This window comes from Ochotona curzoniae, unplaced genomic scaffold, assembly GCF_017591425.1.
Source record: "Ochotona curzoniae isolate NIBS_2020 unplaced genomic scaffold, NIBS_Ocur_1.0 contig_430, whole genome shotgun sequence".
In the NCBI taxonomy this organism is placed as follows: Eukaryota; Metazoa; Chordata; class Mammalia; order Lagomorpha; family Ochotonidae; genus Ochotona; species Ochotona curzoniae.
The window spans coordinates 18,444,934-18,458,040 of NW_024466219.1; the positions used below are offsets into that span (position 1 = coordinate 18,444,934).

General features: G+C 46.7%; 1 long non-coding RNA gene across 1 annotated transcript in view; it reads right to left on the reverse strand.

The window, feature by feature from the left end:
- The window catches only part of LOC121160013, a 424,394-nt gene that overhangs the window by 305,483 nt on the left and 105,804 nt on the right, over positions 1-13,107 (reverse strand). The window lies entirely within an intron of this gene.

Consider the following 13,107-nt stretch of genomic DNA (forward strand, 5'->3'; position numbering starts at 1 on the left):
TATGCTGTACCAATCAGGCTGAAAGCTGAATAACAGATGACCCTGAAATTTCAGGAGTTTTCAACACAAAAAGCCTACATCTCACACAGGTATAGTATGAGTTGGCTAAGGCTATGCTCCACCTTTTCTCCGGGATATAGTAAGAAGGAAAAATGTGACAGGCATGGCAGAGGAAAAAGATAGTGTGGCTTAGGTCCCACACCCCAAAATTCCTATGTTGAAATACCTAAAGTGGGCCCGGCGCGGTGGCATAGTGGTTAAGGTCCTCGCCTTGCATGCCCGGGATCCCATATGGGCTCTGGTTCTATCCCAGCAGCCCCGCTTCCCATCTAGCTCCCTGCCTGTGGCCCGGGAAAGCAGTCGAGGATGGCCCAAAGCTTTGGGACCCTGCACCCGTGTGGGATACCCAGAAGAAGCTCCTGGCTCCTGGCTTTGGATCGGCATAGCATCGGCCGTTGCGCTCACTTAGGGAGTGACTCATCAGACAGAAAATCTTCCTCTCTCCTCCTCCGCTCTGTATATCCGCCTTTCCAATAAAAAAATAATAAAAATAAATCTTTTTTTTTTTTTAAAGAAATACCTAAAGTGATAATATCTGGAGGAAGGACCCTTGGGAGATAATGAAATCACAAGAGAGGGACCCTCACGGATGAGTGTCCTGGCAGGGACCCTGGGAAATAGCCTCATCCCTTCTATCATATTTGGCCCCAGGAAGAAGGGGCAGCAGGTCTTCAACAGACATTCAGTTCGCCAGCAACTTGATCCCAGACTGACACAGCCTCAAGGACGATACAGAGCTGTGGTTTATAAGCTGCGCAGTGTGGGAAACTCCTGCTATGGTAGCCCAAATAGACTACAGTAAGGGCAATCCATGCACTGGCTTCTGCGGCTCCTTCTTGGAGACAGTCTGTGGTCCTCACATTTCACTGGGCATAGCAGGCAGCAGTGAAGCCAGCTTCAGTGGATAGGGAAATACAGCCTCCTCTTCCAGGAAGAAAAATCAATCTGCTCATCCCACTCTCCTTGCTCCCTATCTGGAACTATCTAGCCAGGGAGTGTGGTACAGGGTTACTTTTTAAATAATTAATAGCAGTTATCCAGATGATGTTGAAGAAAGTAACAGGTTAAGCTGCTGCTGCTCCAAATAGGGGCAGGTGCATGACACAGGGCATCAGGCCAATCCATAGAGAGATTTTAATCATATTCTAAGGAACAAATGCTGAAAAAAAAAAAACCTTTTGTAGACCCAAGAAATGCTCATGAGGCAGGAAAAATTGTATCATTATATTCAGTTGCTGAGCCTGCAAAGCAAACTAGCAAAATGTAATTTAACAGGAAAGTATGCAAAGTTGATTTGAAATTAGAAACCTTTCATATGGGGGTTGGCCCTGCAGTACAATGGATTAAGCCACTTTCTATTATGCCAGCAATGCACAACAGAGTGCCAGTTCAAGACCCAGCCACTCCACTTGCAATTTCAGCTCCTGGAAAAGGAGCATCTGATGGCCCAAAGGCAGGCTTGGGTCTCTGCCACACATTTGGGAGAGTCCAATGGAGTTCCTGGCTCCTGGTTTCAACCATGTCCACCCTAGCTATGGCAGTCATTTAGGGAGTGAACTAGCAGATGAAAGATCTGTCTCTGCCTCCCTCTCAGTCACTAAGACATTCAAATAAATCCATAAATCCTATTTTTAAAAAAACACTTTACCTGGCATTAGAGGGCTTCACAGAGAAGAGACGAACCCCCCAAACCCAAAGATATTTCAAAATTTGAAGCCTTTTATATTCCGAAGACTGATAGGTTTTGTTGAGAAGAAACAAAACAAAGGAGAGGAGTGTCTAATTTTCAGGTGTAGTGAGGTGAGAAGGTAAATATACGTCATCTTGACAACAGGTGAGGGCTACTTATGAGTTCGGTGTATGTAAATTACTTTTAGCACCCTGTCATCTCGTCTCTGGTGCTGCAGCCGTTCTCTCCTCCCTGGTGTAAGAAGTAGGGATGCCAAGGATGACGCCTGCACCAGGGACTTTTAAATCCTCCCTCTCAGGCAAGCAGGGGAGGCCAGAAAACTCGCCCCATGCCTGCCTTACTCCCACTGACTTTAGTCCCAAGTTATCCTTTGCCAGAGCGCCATGAAACAAATAACACACAATCTAAAACCGTAAGCATACACAGAAATTCTTTCCCAAGCAGCTTCTGACCACCTCTGCCCATCAAGTGCATGCCAGCAGTTTTTATTAATGTCGATCAGCGTCGGTTGGTTCAGGCTGCTACAACACAATCACAGCCTGGGTGCCTAGAAACCCAAACTCGCTTCTCCGCATTCTGGAGGCCAGAAAATCCTAGATGATACTAACAGGCCGGATACTTGGTGAGAGCCTGTCTCTCAAGCCTCTGATCAGCTGCACGAATCTCACAACCTAATCACCCCCAATGGCCTCACCTGTTAGTACCGTCACCCCAGCTGTTACCCACTACCATCACTTCCTGGTACCATCACCCCAGCTGTTACCCAGTACCATCACCTCCTGGTACCGTCACCCCAGCTGTTACCCAGTACCATCACCTCCTGGTACCACCACCCCAGCTGTTACCCAGTACCATCACCTCCTGGTACCACCACCCCAGCTGTTACACGGTCAATGCATAAATTCTGTGGGAATGTTACTTCAGACAATAACATTCCATACACACCTCCAACCCCAAATTCACATCTTCTTGCATGCCAAATACATTCATTTAAATCCCATGCCTCCAAAATCTGAACTGATTCCAGCATCAATGCATCCGTATCAGATCTACGTGGGACTCAAGGGACAATTTCTTCAGAAGGACATTCTCCTCCAGCTGGGAGCCTATGGTGTCAAATGCCTATTTGTTTCCAAAATACAATGGTGAGAAATGTGCTTCAAACAGAACAAATGGGAAAAGGCAAAACTGTGCGACAGGCATCGGGTAAGTGGAAAACCCAACAGGGAAAAGAATATTAAATTGTGGGTTCCAGAACAATCTTTTGGACTTCACGTCCCGCCCTCTGGGGTCCCTGGATGGTGGCCCTGGCCTCATGGCTTTGCTGGGAGCAGCTACAACGTCACCCTCACAGCTGGAGCCCTCACAAGTGCGATGGGGGCGGATGCCAGGGGCTGTATCAGCTGGAGGTCAGGGATGGTTCTGACCTGGGCAATGGATACACTTATCTTTGATCCAGGTTCCTGTCTCCTGCAAAGGCAGAAACATTAATGCTAAGCAGACACTGGCGCCCGTGCACACAGGAACAAGTTTTCGTCGTCGGTGAGGGAGTAAGCACACATTCACAGACCAGTGTGGGCTGCCCCCACACTGAAAAATACCCTCAGTAAGAATAGGCCAAAGAATTGCTCAGAAGCCAAGAATAAAAACCAGGAACAGTACCTGTATTCGGGAAAGCCAGACGGAGCTCCTCGGCGGAGAGGCGGAGAGCACATACGAAAGCGGTACATCCAGCCGTGTTCCACCGAGCGCGTGGAGAACGAAAACCCAAGCTAGGCCCAAGGCCGGAAGTGCCTTCCTCCCAGGCCACCTGTTTTTATAAGGAAGGGGGAGGTGCCTGATTGAATATGCAAATAGGACGGTGTGGGAGCATTCTGGGAAGGTGGGGGTATCAAACCAATTAAAGAGACAGCACTATTACGCAGGGATACAAGAGCTCTGGCTGGCCTAAACTAACTCTGGCTACATAGCGCGCCTCAGTTTCACCTCCATGGCTCTCACAGGCATTGTCCCAGCACAGGTTCTGTGCTGTTGGCCCAACCATACGTCCAGTTTGAGTCTCCAATGTGGATGAAAGGCGCCCAGGTATTTGTACCATCTTGTGCTGCCTGCTCCCAAGATGCACTTCTGCCAGAAGCTGGAATAGAAAATGGATTCCGGACCCAAACCTGCATATTCCAATTCAGGATGTGAACAGCCCCGGCAGTGTCTTCACAGCTGTATCAAACTCCCACCCTTACTGAAACTTTCTCCACAGTTCTTCCTGGCCTTCACCAGAGTAACTCTTAGTTCCCAGACACGTAGGGATTTTCCAACCTGCAACTTGGAATCCTCCCAGCTTCTACTCCTTTCGAAAGCTGCTTCCAGATTTTTTGCTGGCTGCTATAGTTAGTACCTCCACTCCTTGGCTCCTGTTTTCTGTCTTAGTCAGCCTGGATTGCTGTGATAAAGTACCACAAATTTAGTAATTTCTAGACAACAAAAATATCTTTATTGCAAGTCTAGAGTCTACGATCAAAACGGATTTTGCGGCTAGCAAAGGCTCACTTTCTGGCTTATGGACAATGGCTTCTCTCTGCATCCTCACATAGGTCTCTCTCAGGTCCTTTTATAAGGGCATTAATTCCATTCATGAAGGGTCTGCCCTCATAGCCCAATCCCCATCACCTCTGACATCTTCTCGGGGATTAGGAGTTCAGCGTATGCATGGAGAGGACAGAAAGTGACCCAACCATTCAGACTGTCATCCTAACGGGATGAGGAGTGGGAGGCGCAGAGGAGTTAATGAACTTCCTGGATTACTCAGTGAGCTGGGGCAAAGGCCAGCATTCTATTTCTAGTTCTATCTGAAACCCAGCCACTATACTACCTGCAGCGAGCCCTCAGACTGTAGCTTACTTTGCTAGCATCAAAATTCCCTAGAGGACATGATATTGCTGACCCATCAGAGGACAGCCGTGGACACTGCAGATCAACTGGGAGCTCCGACACAAAGTGAACAGATGCAATTCAGGCCCAACTTCAATCTGTGAGAAACAGGACTCCTTGGGCAGCCTGGTAATTAAATGATAGCCTCCAGTTTCCTTGCTCTGTTCTTTGCAATAAACTCCCCATATTCTCCACCAGTTTGGTGTCAGTGATTATCTTTCTGTTTCAGGGGTTCGAGAGCAACTCCTTCAACCAGTTGTGTGAGACCCTTGGCCTGGTGAGGTCTCGGCCACACCTTCAGGTGGGCGGCACCAGCATTGCCCACCCATTTCCTAACTGATTAAGAGAGCACCAATGAAAAACATCTTATATGTAGGTTCCCCACCCAACAAGCAGGGGTCAGGGGACACTTAAAACCCCAAGACCCTTCCTCAAACCTGTGGTTCTCTCCTTCCCCTTTCTTTCCTTTTTTTTTTTTTTTTAAGGATTTACTTATTTTTATTGGAAAGTCAGATATACAGAGAGGAGAAGAGACAGAGAAGAAGACCTTACGTTCAATGATTCACTCCCCAAGTGAGCGCAACGGCTGGTACTGTGCCAATCCAAAGCCAGGAGCCAGGAGCTTCTCCAGGTCTCCCTCGTGGGTGCAGGGTCCCAAGGCTTTTGGCTGTCCTTGACTGCTTTCCCAGGCCACAAGCAGGGAGCTGGAGGGCTGGCAGGATTAGAACCGGCACCCATATGGGATCCCAGCACATCCAAGGTGAAGACTTCAGCTGCTAGGCCACGCCGCCGGGCCCTCTCCTTTCCCTTTTAAGAGGCACCCCACCTCCTGGCTTTCTCTCGGGAGATGCTTTCCTCTTTCCTGCTCACCTGGTACCTCCGCAAGTAAACTTTTCTGTCTGCAACATATTCCTGGCTTTTTATTTCTATAATAAGTTGAGGAAAGAACCCATGGGACTTTTCTGGTAACACCTTAGAAGTTTTTCTTTATCGCGACCTTCCATGGAATCAATGGAATCATCCATCGATGCTTAAGACTCAGAGAACTGCTCAAAGCATGGAAGAACCGAGACACAGAGATCCAGCTGAGATATCTCCTCTCCATATCTCCCAAGTAAGTGTAGACCTTAACTCAGGAAAACCATTATGGTCGTTATCAAATGTCAGTCTGCCTTCTATTACACCTGCTACAGCATAGTCTCTTTTCAAAATTATGAACTTCCTAATGGCTGGGACAGGGTCCTCTTCGCTACCGTGTGCTTTGCACTCTAGTATCTTGGTGATCCTCCGGTCCAGTTGGAAATTATTCCTCAAATAACGCCCCCCATAGGCAAGCTGCTCTGGATTGGAGAAAGCTTTCATGTCAGCGTTTTGAAGAGAGGTTAAAGGGGCTTCTCCTGGGAGGGGTATAATTGGAGAGAAGGAAAGATTATTTCCAGAACATTAGGGATTAGAGTTATTTGAAGAATCAAAGAGAGCCTTCTCTGTCTAGTGGAGGATGTTTCTTTGCATTTAAATGCAATGCCATTTACTTACAAATTATAGTGTTTTTGATGTAAATGAACCACTCTGGGACAGTTTCCTCTCCCCCAGATTAGATAAGAAATGGTGGGGAAATTGACCAAGGATGCAGAAGGCTGAGCCTGACCTGAGGCCTATTAAAATACAGCTCCTGATTTAATTATTCCCATCTCTGAAGTAAGATGCAATTAGAACCCAGCAAAGTGGCAATAGAAGGCTGGCCTAGGATTTTGATTTTATTTATGAGGATTCTGGATCAAGATGTAGCAAGCAGAGCACATTTGGCCCAGACACCTTGGGGAAATTTTTGAGTGCAGAGGCGGCATCCCCAGCCAAGCAACCCAGACATGTGGGAGAATCGCAGTAAACGACTGACCTGTTTTGCCCTCTGTTTTTCTATTAAACAGGGAGACCCAGCTCTGCCCTCTTTATGGGAGGACTGGTGAGAGAATATCAATCTAGTGGCTTTTATTCTACAAATTACAACTTTTACAGTGCTTTTGCATCTATTATCTCATTTCATCTCCACAGACCTCTAGGCTATGAGTTATCATCTGTGTTTTCAAAAGGAAAGCTAGGCCCCATACAGGGTCAGTCACCCACGTCACACAATCTGTTAATGACTGTGGCGTGCTGCATCTAAGGCTGAATTCCATGAGGCCCATCCTTTGCTCATGCATACAGCAGCAATGAGCAGATAAAAATATACTGATGATAACAAGCCCAGGAGACTTCCCAAGTGCCAGGTAGGAAGGACTCAAGGGCTAGCCTCGAAGCTTCCCAACAACCCAGTGAGGGAGCCACAGTTACTATACTCACTTCACAGCTGAGGACCCTAAATTGCAGGGCAGTCAACACTGACAAGACTTAGCGGGATGTAGGGTACAAAGAGTTAATCCCCAACCATGAAAAAAATCGTGCACAAGTCAATAACCCCTGTAATACGATTGAACCGAAACCTGCAAGTACTTGGCCTCCCCACTGTTAATTTTTACAAGCGTCCTACCTGGGACATTCCGAACAACCAGAGCACCTTGGGTCCTCCACAGTTTCCAACTGGACCTTGTGCATATCCAAACTCCCCCTTATCATGGTTAATAGTCATACGGACAACCACCTCCCTGACAAATACACAACCAACACCTCCTACCGGCCTGCTAGACCACCACCCCCCAACACACACACACCCTCCACCAGCTATCCAGGCAGACTGAAGTCTTACTTCCCCACACCATGCTGTCCTTTCTACAATAAAAATTCTTTTCTGCCTTAAACAGTCATCTCTGTGCCTTCTCCAAACCTTAGCCTATCAAGGGTCTCATAGCTGATGAGTTTCGAAATAGAGATTTGAATAGCAGAATACTGATTCAACAATGTGTGTTCTAAAGCCTTGAGAATTATTTTATCTATCTCCCATGTTAAAGTAAGAAAACAAACGGGACCCAGTAATTGCATGCCGAGTGCTACATGATAAGGTTTTGGTCAATAGACTGCAATGGAGCTGGAAAATTCCAATTGCTGTAGCCATCTTAACACCACAGCATAACATGTTATTCTGCATCTGTGGTAACGCTGGGCAAACAAAACTTTCACACTGCCGGACATCACATATAATTCTGGACAGTACCTGGCACTTGATAATGATAGTGAGTGCTTATTGAATGGGCCTGTGTGTTTCCTGTAAGTCTGCCTGTTGTCCTTGGGTTAGCACGTATTGCTACTTACAAGAAGAGTTGACTGTGTTTTGCTGGCAGCAGCTTTGTGTATCTCATGTTTACTGAATCTCTCAATTACATCAAGAGGCCATGTCCAGTGACTGACCTCTGTCCAGGTTTCTGTAAGTGCACTCCATGATACTAGAACAATGACAGAATTGCCTGATTCATTTCTGAGAACATAGCCCCATCTTTACAAATGCATGCCTGTTTTGTACTATTGATATGATGAAAAGATATTCACTTCCACCCTCCCTTACGCAGCTGTTTTCCTACTAACCACCACATTCAATTCCACCATGAGGTCTGAACAGTTATTTGTTCTCCCTGTTTCAATACCCTCATTCTTTCTGCTTTTCCCACCCCACAACCCACCCCCTGCAAATGCAAAAGAAAGTAGAAGTTGACGGCTGCAAGACCTGTGTGATCACTAGCCTTTCAGGCCTCAGCACCTGCCCCTCCCAGCTTCACACAGTGCCTTCCAGATCCACCAAATCTGTGGGAGTTTCCAAAAGGAGCCCCAGTCTTCCTCATATTTGTGTTTTCACGTATAGTTCTTCTATCCTTATTACTTACTGAACATCTGTTATTCTAAAGCTTTGCTCTTCTCCCAGTTGACTTTTACTACCCTACTCAGTACTTTATTACCCTACTCAAAAGCAAACTAGGCATTTTCTTTTCATAGGACGTAATTGTTTGTGCACATAAACTGGGAGCCACTTGAAGGAAAAGGTTACTTCTGTCTGTATTATCTGGTCCAATACTTGGGACTTAGTTGGTATCTGGTAAAGTTTTCCCAGATATTGCACTCCAACTTTCTCTAATATAAATCAGATTATCAATGTCTTTCTTCCACAATAGAAATGGCTTTAGAGGTTTGTCTCTTGATTGTTGCAAGAACACATTCTCACTGTAAGTGGTTTCTCTCACAACAGGAAGACATACAGAGGAAAATGAAAACATCACTGATAATATCACCCCCAGAGAGATCTTCTTTTTAGCTAGTCTGCAACTGGCTAAGAATGGACAGCACCCAGTGCATGTCCGCTCAGTAGGGGCACGGGGAGAGCAGAGACCTAACCCCCAGGGCACTGCCCTTTCAAGGCGCGAGGAACACTTACTGCGCATGTTCCACAGGGATGGAGGCATGAAGTCATTTCAGGGGGAAAAAAGAGAGAGACCAGGAGAATCAGGACAGCAACAGCCACAGTGAGCAGCAGCAGAACAAAGGGAGAAAACAGGCAAGTCAGACAGCGACTCAAGCCACACAGCTTCCTCTAGCCAAGAGGAGCTCCCAGTGTAACCTGGTAAGATGGCTGCCCGAAACACACTGCCAAGAGGACTCCAGCATTGAGTCAGTCTGTCAGTTGAAGGATCCACATCTTTTCAGTGAACAATTACAACTGGTCAAGTTGTTGTCGGAGGACCACGTTGGTTGTTGTCTCACGCTGAAGAATTTCCAGATGGACGGTGACAGTGAGCAAAGCAAAAGTTTACTGAAAGCTGGGCTGCATTCGTTGCAGCGGCAGGAAGGGGTGCTTCAAGGGAGGAGTTGCCCAAGTAGCTCCTAAGGGAGGGTTATTCTGTCATACAAGGTGGCACCAAAAAAGGAGCATCTTGCTCTTTGGCTAGTTTAAAACTTTCCAGTTGATGGGGCAAAAGGCTCATGGAGGTTTACACTTTTGATTGGTCCACCAGGGAGTGAAAAATAGAAATTATTGTCCAATCAGCAAATTATGGGTCTTGTTGCTTATGTCCAGTCAGGGGAATATTTCTCTGTCTAATTGACACCCAGATCTTTATTCATTTTTCATTTTGAAACCAAGCACTGTCAAAGGCAGCCTGTAGGACTAAGCAAGCATTTTTTTCCCACTCTTTCATGGAACTATTAGATTTGCTGACCACCAGGGAAGGAATGCATCAGCCACATATACAAAAGCATTTAGATGGCCTTTTATTCCAGTGAACATTGGTCACATGGAACTTTGGTCATGTGGAACTTTGGTCATGTGGAACTTTCCAGTGTAGCAGAAAGACAAATGTGAAGTAGGGAGGTACAGAGGAAAAGGAAAAGCAGGAAGAGACAAACAAAGGAGTTTAAACGCCCATGACACAAAAGCTGAAGCAGGAGGTGGCTTCAGCTCTTATTTGGTAAGACATATTGGTTTGTGTCCATCATTGGTGCAGCAGTTACCCTGTTGCCTGATGGGCACACCTGAATTCTGCCTTCCCTTCTGGGTTGTAGGCTGGGGCCAGAGTAAGGCACCTGCTTGAAGCAAGCTCCGCCCTCCTCCACTTACCATTGCAACCATCAGGCCCTACATATTATTTATTTCAACAAAGACTTATCTAACTGGTTATGAACCTACCTGATGCCTCACAAAATGATGTTCTATGTACAAGGGAGGCAAAGTCAAATGAGGCTCAATGCTCTCTACCCAAGCAGTCATCCCTCATGAGCAGAATGCTGTCACAGCTGATAGGAGGTAGACCAGATGACCGCTGACATTCTTTCTGGTAAGACTTCTTTGTAGGGGTGTGGTCACAGACAATTCACAAATACACCCAGTCTATTTATGGGTGGAGAAGAGGAGATGAGATTGCTCCCTGAGAGAGACTTCTTTCTTGCTTGGGAAAACTTGTCTCTTCTTCATGGGTTAGGAAACTCCGTTGAGGGCAAGAAAACTCACTTTTCTGGATGGTTTATTTTTATTGAAAAGGTATACCACTCAGAGGGAAGAAGAGAGAGAGAGAAAGATCTTCCATTCATTGATTCAGTCCCCAACAGCTGGAGCTGAGCTGATCTGAAGCCAAGAGCCAGAAGATTCTTTTGGGTCTCCCACACTGGTGCAGGGTACCAAGGCTTTAGGCTGTCCTCTGCTGCCCTCCCCAGCCACAAGCCGGGAGCTGGATCGGGCGTGGAGCAACCGAGACATGAACTGGTGCCCACATGGGATCCTGGCTCCTGAAGGGGAAGAATCAGTCAATTGAGCTATTGTATCAGAGGTTTGGGTTTAAACGGGTTTCAATAAAATTATGTGGTACATTCAGCTCATGGCCAAAGGATCTTTATTGCATAAAAGAAACTGCAGTTGGGCTCATCACAATTTCAAGCTTCCTTCATGTCTTTACAACCTAATTTGACCTCACCCAAAATAATTCTATCCACTTCAAAGAGGTCAAGGGTCCCTTGTTAGCTCCCTGGACCTCTCAGCTTGCTCAGTTTAATGACTTCAGACAGGTACAGCAGCTCCTGTTTCTTCCTGTGTTCTTAGGATCCCTTCCTACCATCACAGTTAACTCAGGACCTCTGCCAGGGGATGTCAGGAGTCCTTGTGTAGCACTCAGATGTGGTTGAGAAAAGGAGCAGTTTTGGGGTTGGCACCCGGGTGTAATAGGTTAATCCTCTGCCTGAGGCACCGGTATTCCACGTGGGTACCAGTGCATGTCCTGGCTGCTTCACTTTCTGTCCAACTTCCTGGTAATGTGCCTGGAAAAAGAACAAAGGCTGGCTAATCCTTGGGCCCCTGCACCTATGTGGGCAGCTGGGAAGAAGCTACTGGGCTAGTCCAAACCGTCCCAGCTCCAACCCACTGACGCCATCTAACCAGTGCATGGAAGACGTCTCTGTGCCTCTCCTTTTCTCTGTATAAATCTGCCTTTCAAATAAAAATAATTTTATTTAATTAAAAGAGAGGCAACCTGGATAAGTCTTTGCACTTGGAGCTAATGTCACTTTATGGGAATATCCAGTCTGCTGGCAGTGACTCTGAGCCTCCTAGAAATACCAGCAGGGCCTCACAGTGGTCTCCACCTACCTGCCAGTCACCCCAAGTGGCTCTATTTTTTTTTTTTTTTTGATTTATTTAGTATTGTTGCAAAGTCAGATATACAGAGAGGAGGAGAGACAGAGAGGAAGATCCGATGATTCACTCCCCAAGTGACTGCAATGACCAGAGCTTAGCCGATTTGAAGCCAGGATCCAGGAGCTTCCTTCGGGTCTCCCACATGGGTACAGGGTCCCAAGACTTTGGGCTGTCCTCGACTGCTTTCCTAGGCCACAAGCAGGGAGCTGGATGGGAAGCAGGACTGCCAGGATTAGAACAGGCACCCATATGTAATCCCAGCACATTCAAGGTTAGGTCTTGAGCTGCTAGGCCACTGCACCAGGTCCCCCAAGTGGCTCTTGTGCCATTCCTGGTGCTGGCTTGTTTCCCAGCCTCTCCTGGATGCCACGACATGTCTACATGCCTTCCACCTAGAGTATTTATTTTATATTTTTCTCTCCTAAGGTCTCTGAATGTAATTTTAATGCTATCATGAATAATTACCACACATTTACACACATTTTCATGTACTAAGGAGTTTCCCCTTGCCTTAGGGTAAGGAGGGCTTGGTTTTCAGAAGCACGATGGGTAACAGGAAAAATATTTGTATTTCATTCTAAGGAAGGTCACCTTCCTGTCCGTAAGAGAAATTGACTTCTCCTAATGCAGCAAAGAAAAAAGCCAAAATGTTGAATTGTTGACATTAAAAAAAAATAGGTTGGATATAAATATTCTGCTGCATGCTCATGGAGGCCCTCACTAAAGCAGCTTAATGACTGCTGGCTCAGGGAGAGACGGGGAGTGCTCCAAGGCTGGCCAGGGACACCGTAGAAGCCACTTAAGACATCAGCAGGGACAGTGTCCACTGCAGACCCCCTTGTCTGTCGAGCTCAGGACACGTCTCCCAATCTCTGCTGGATTCTTCTGGTGCTACCTTCTGGAAGCTCAGACAGGCAGCTGACTGTGCCATCTGGCAGTTCCTAGTAGACATGGCTTAGAGGACACTGCTTCCAGTAGCAGAAGTTAGGGGGCTCGTGGAAAGCCCAGATGAGGGAGGTTCCTTTACTGAAGCTGAGATCTCAATTTTGTATTGACAGTGAAATAATATATAACCACATATGGTAGGACAGCTGTATATGGATACGTACATTGTCCTCAACTAAAGGGGTAAGTTGAGGGTGGCAAGCTTTCTTTTCTAATACAACCAGGTTATCAGCAACTTCTCCCACGCAGCTGCTCTCTGCTGAACCTGCTCAGTCATTCCAACTCTCACATCCCCCAGACTTTTTATCCTGCCCTTAAACAAGGGTGGAAGCAACAGGACACCTCCCATTGCTGTCACCTTGTTTGCATCCTTCCAGTCCTT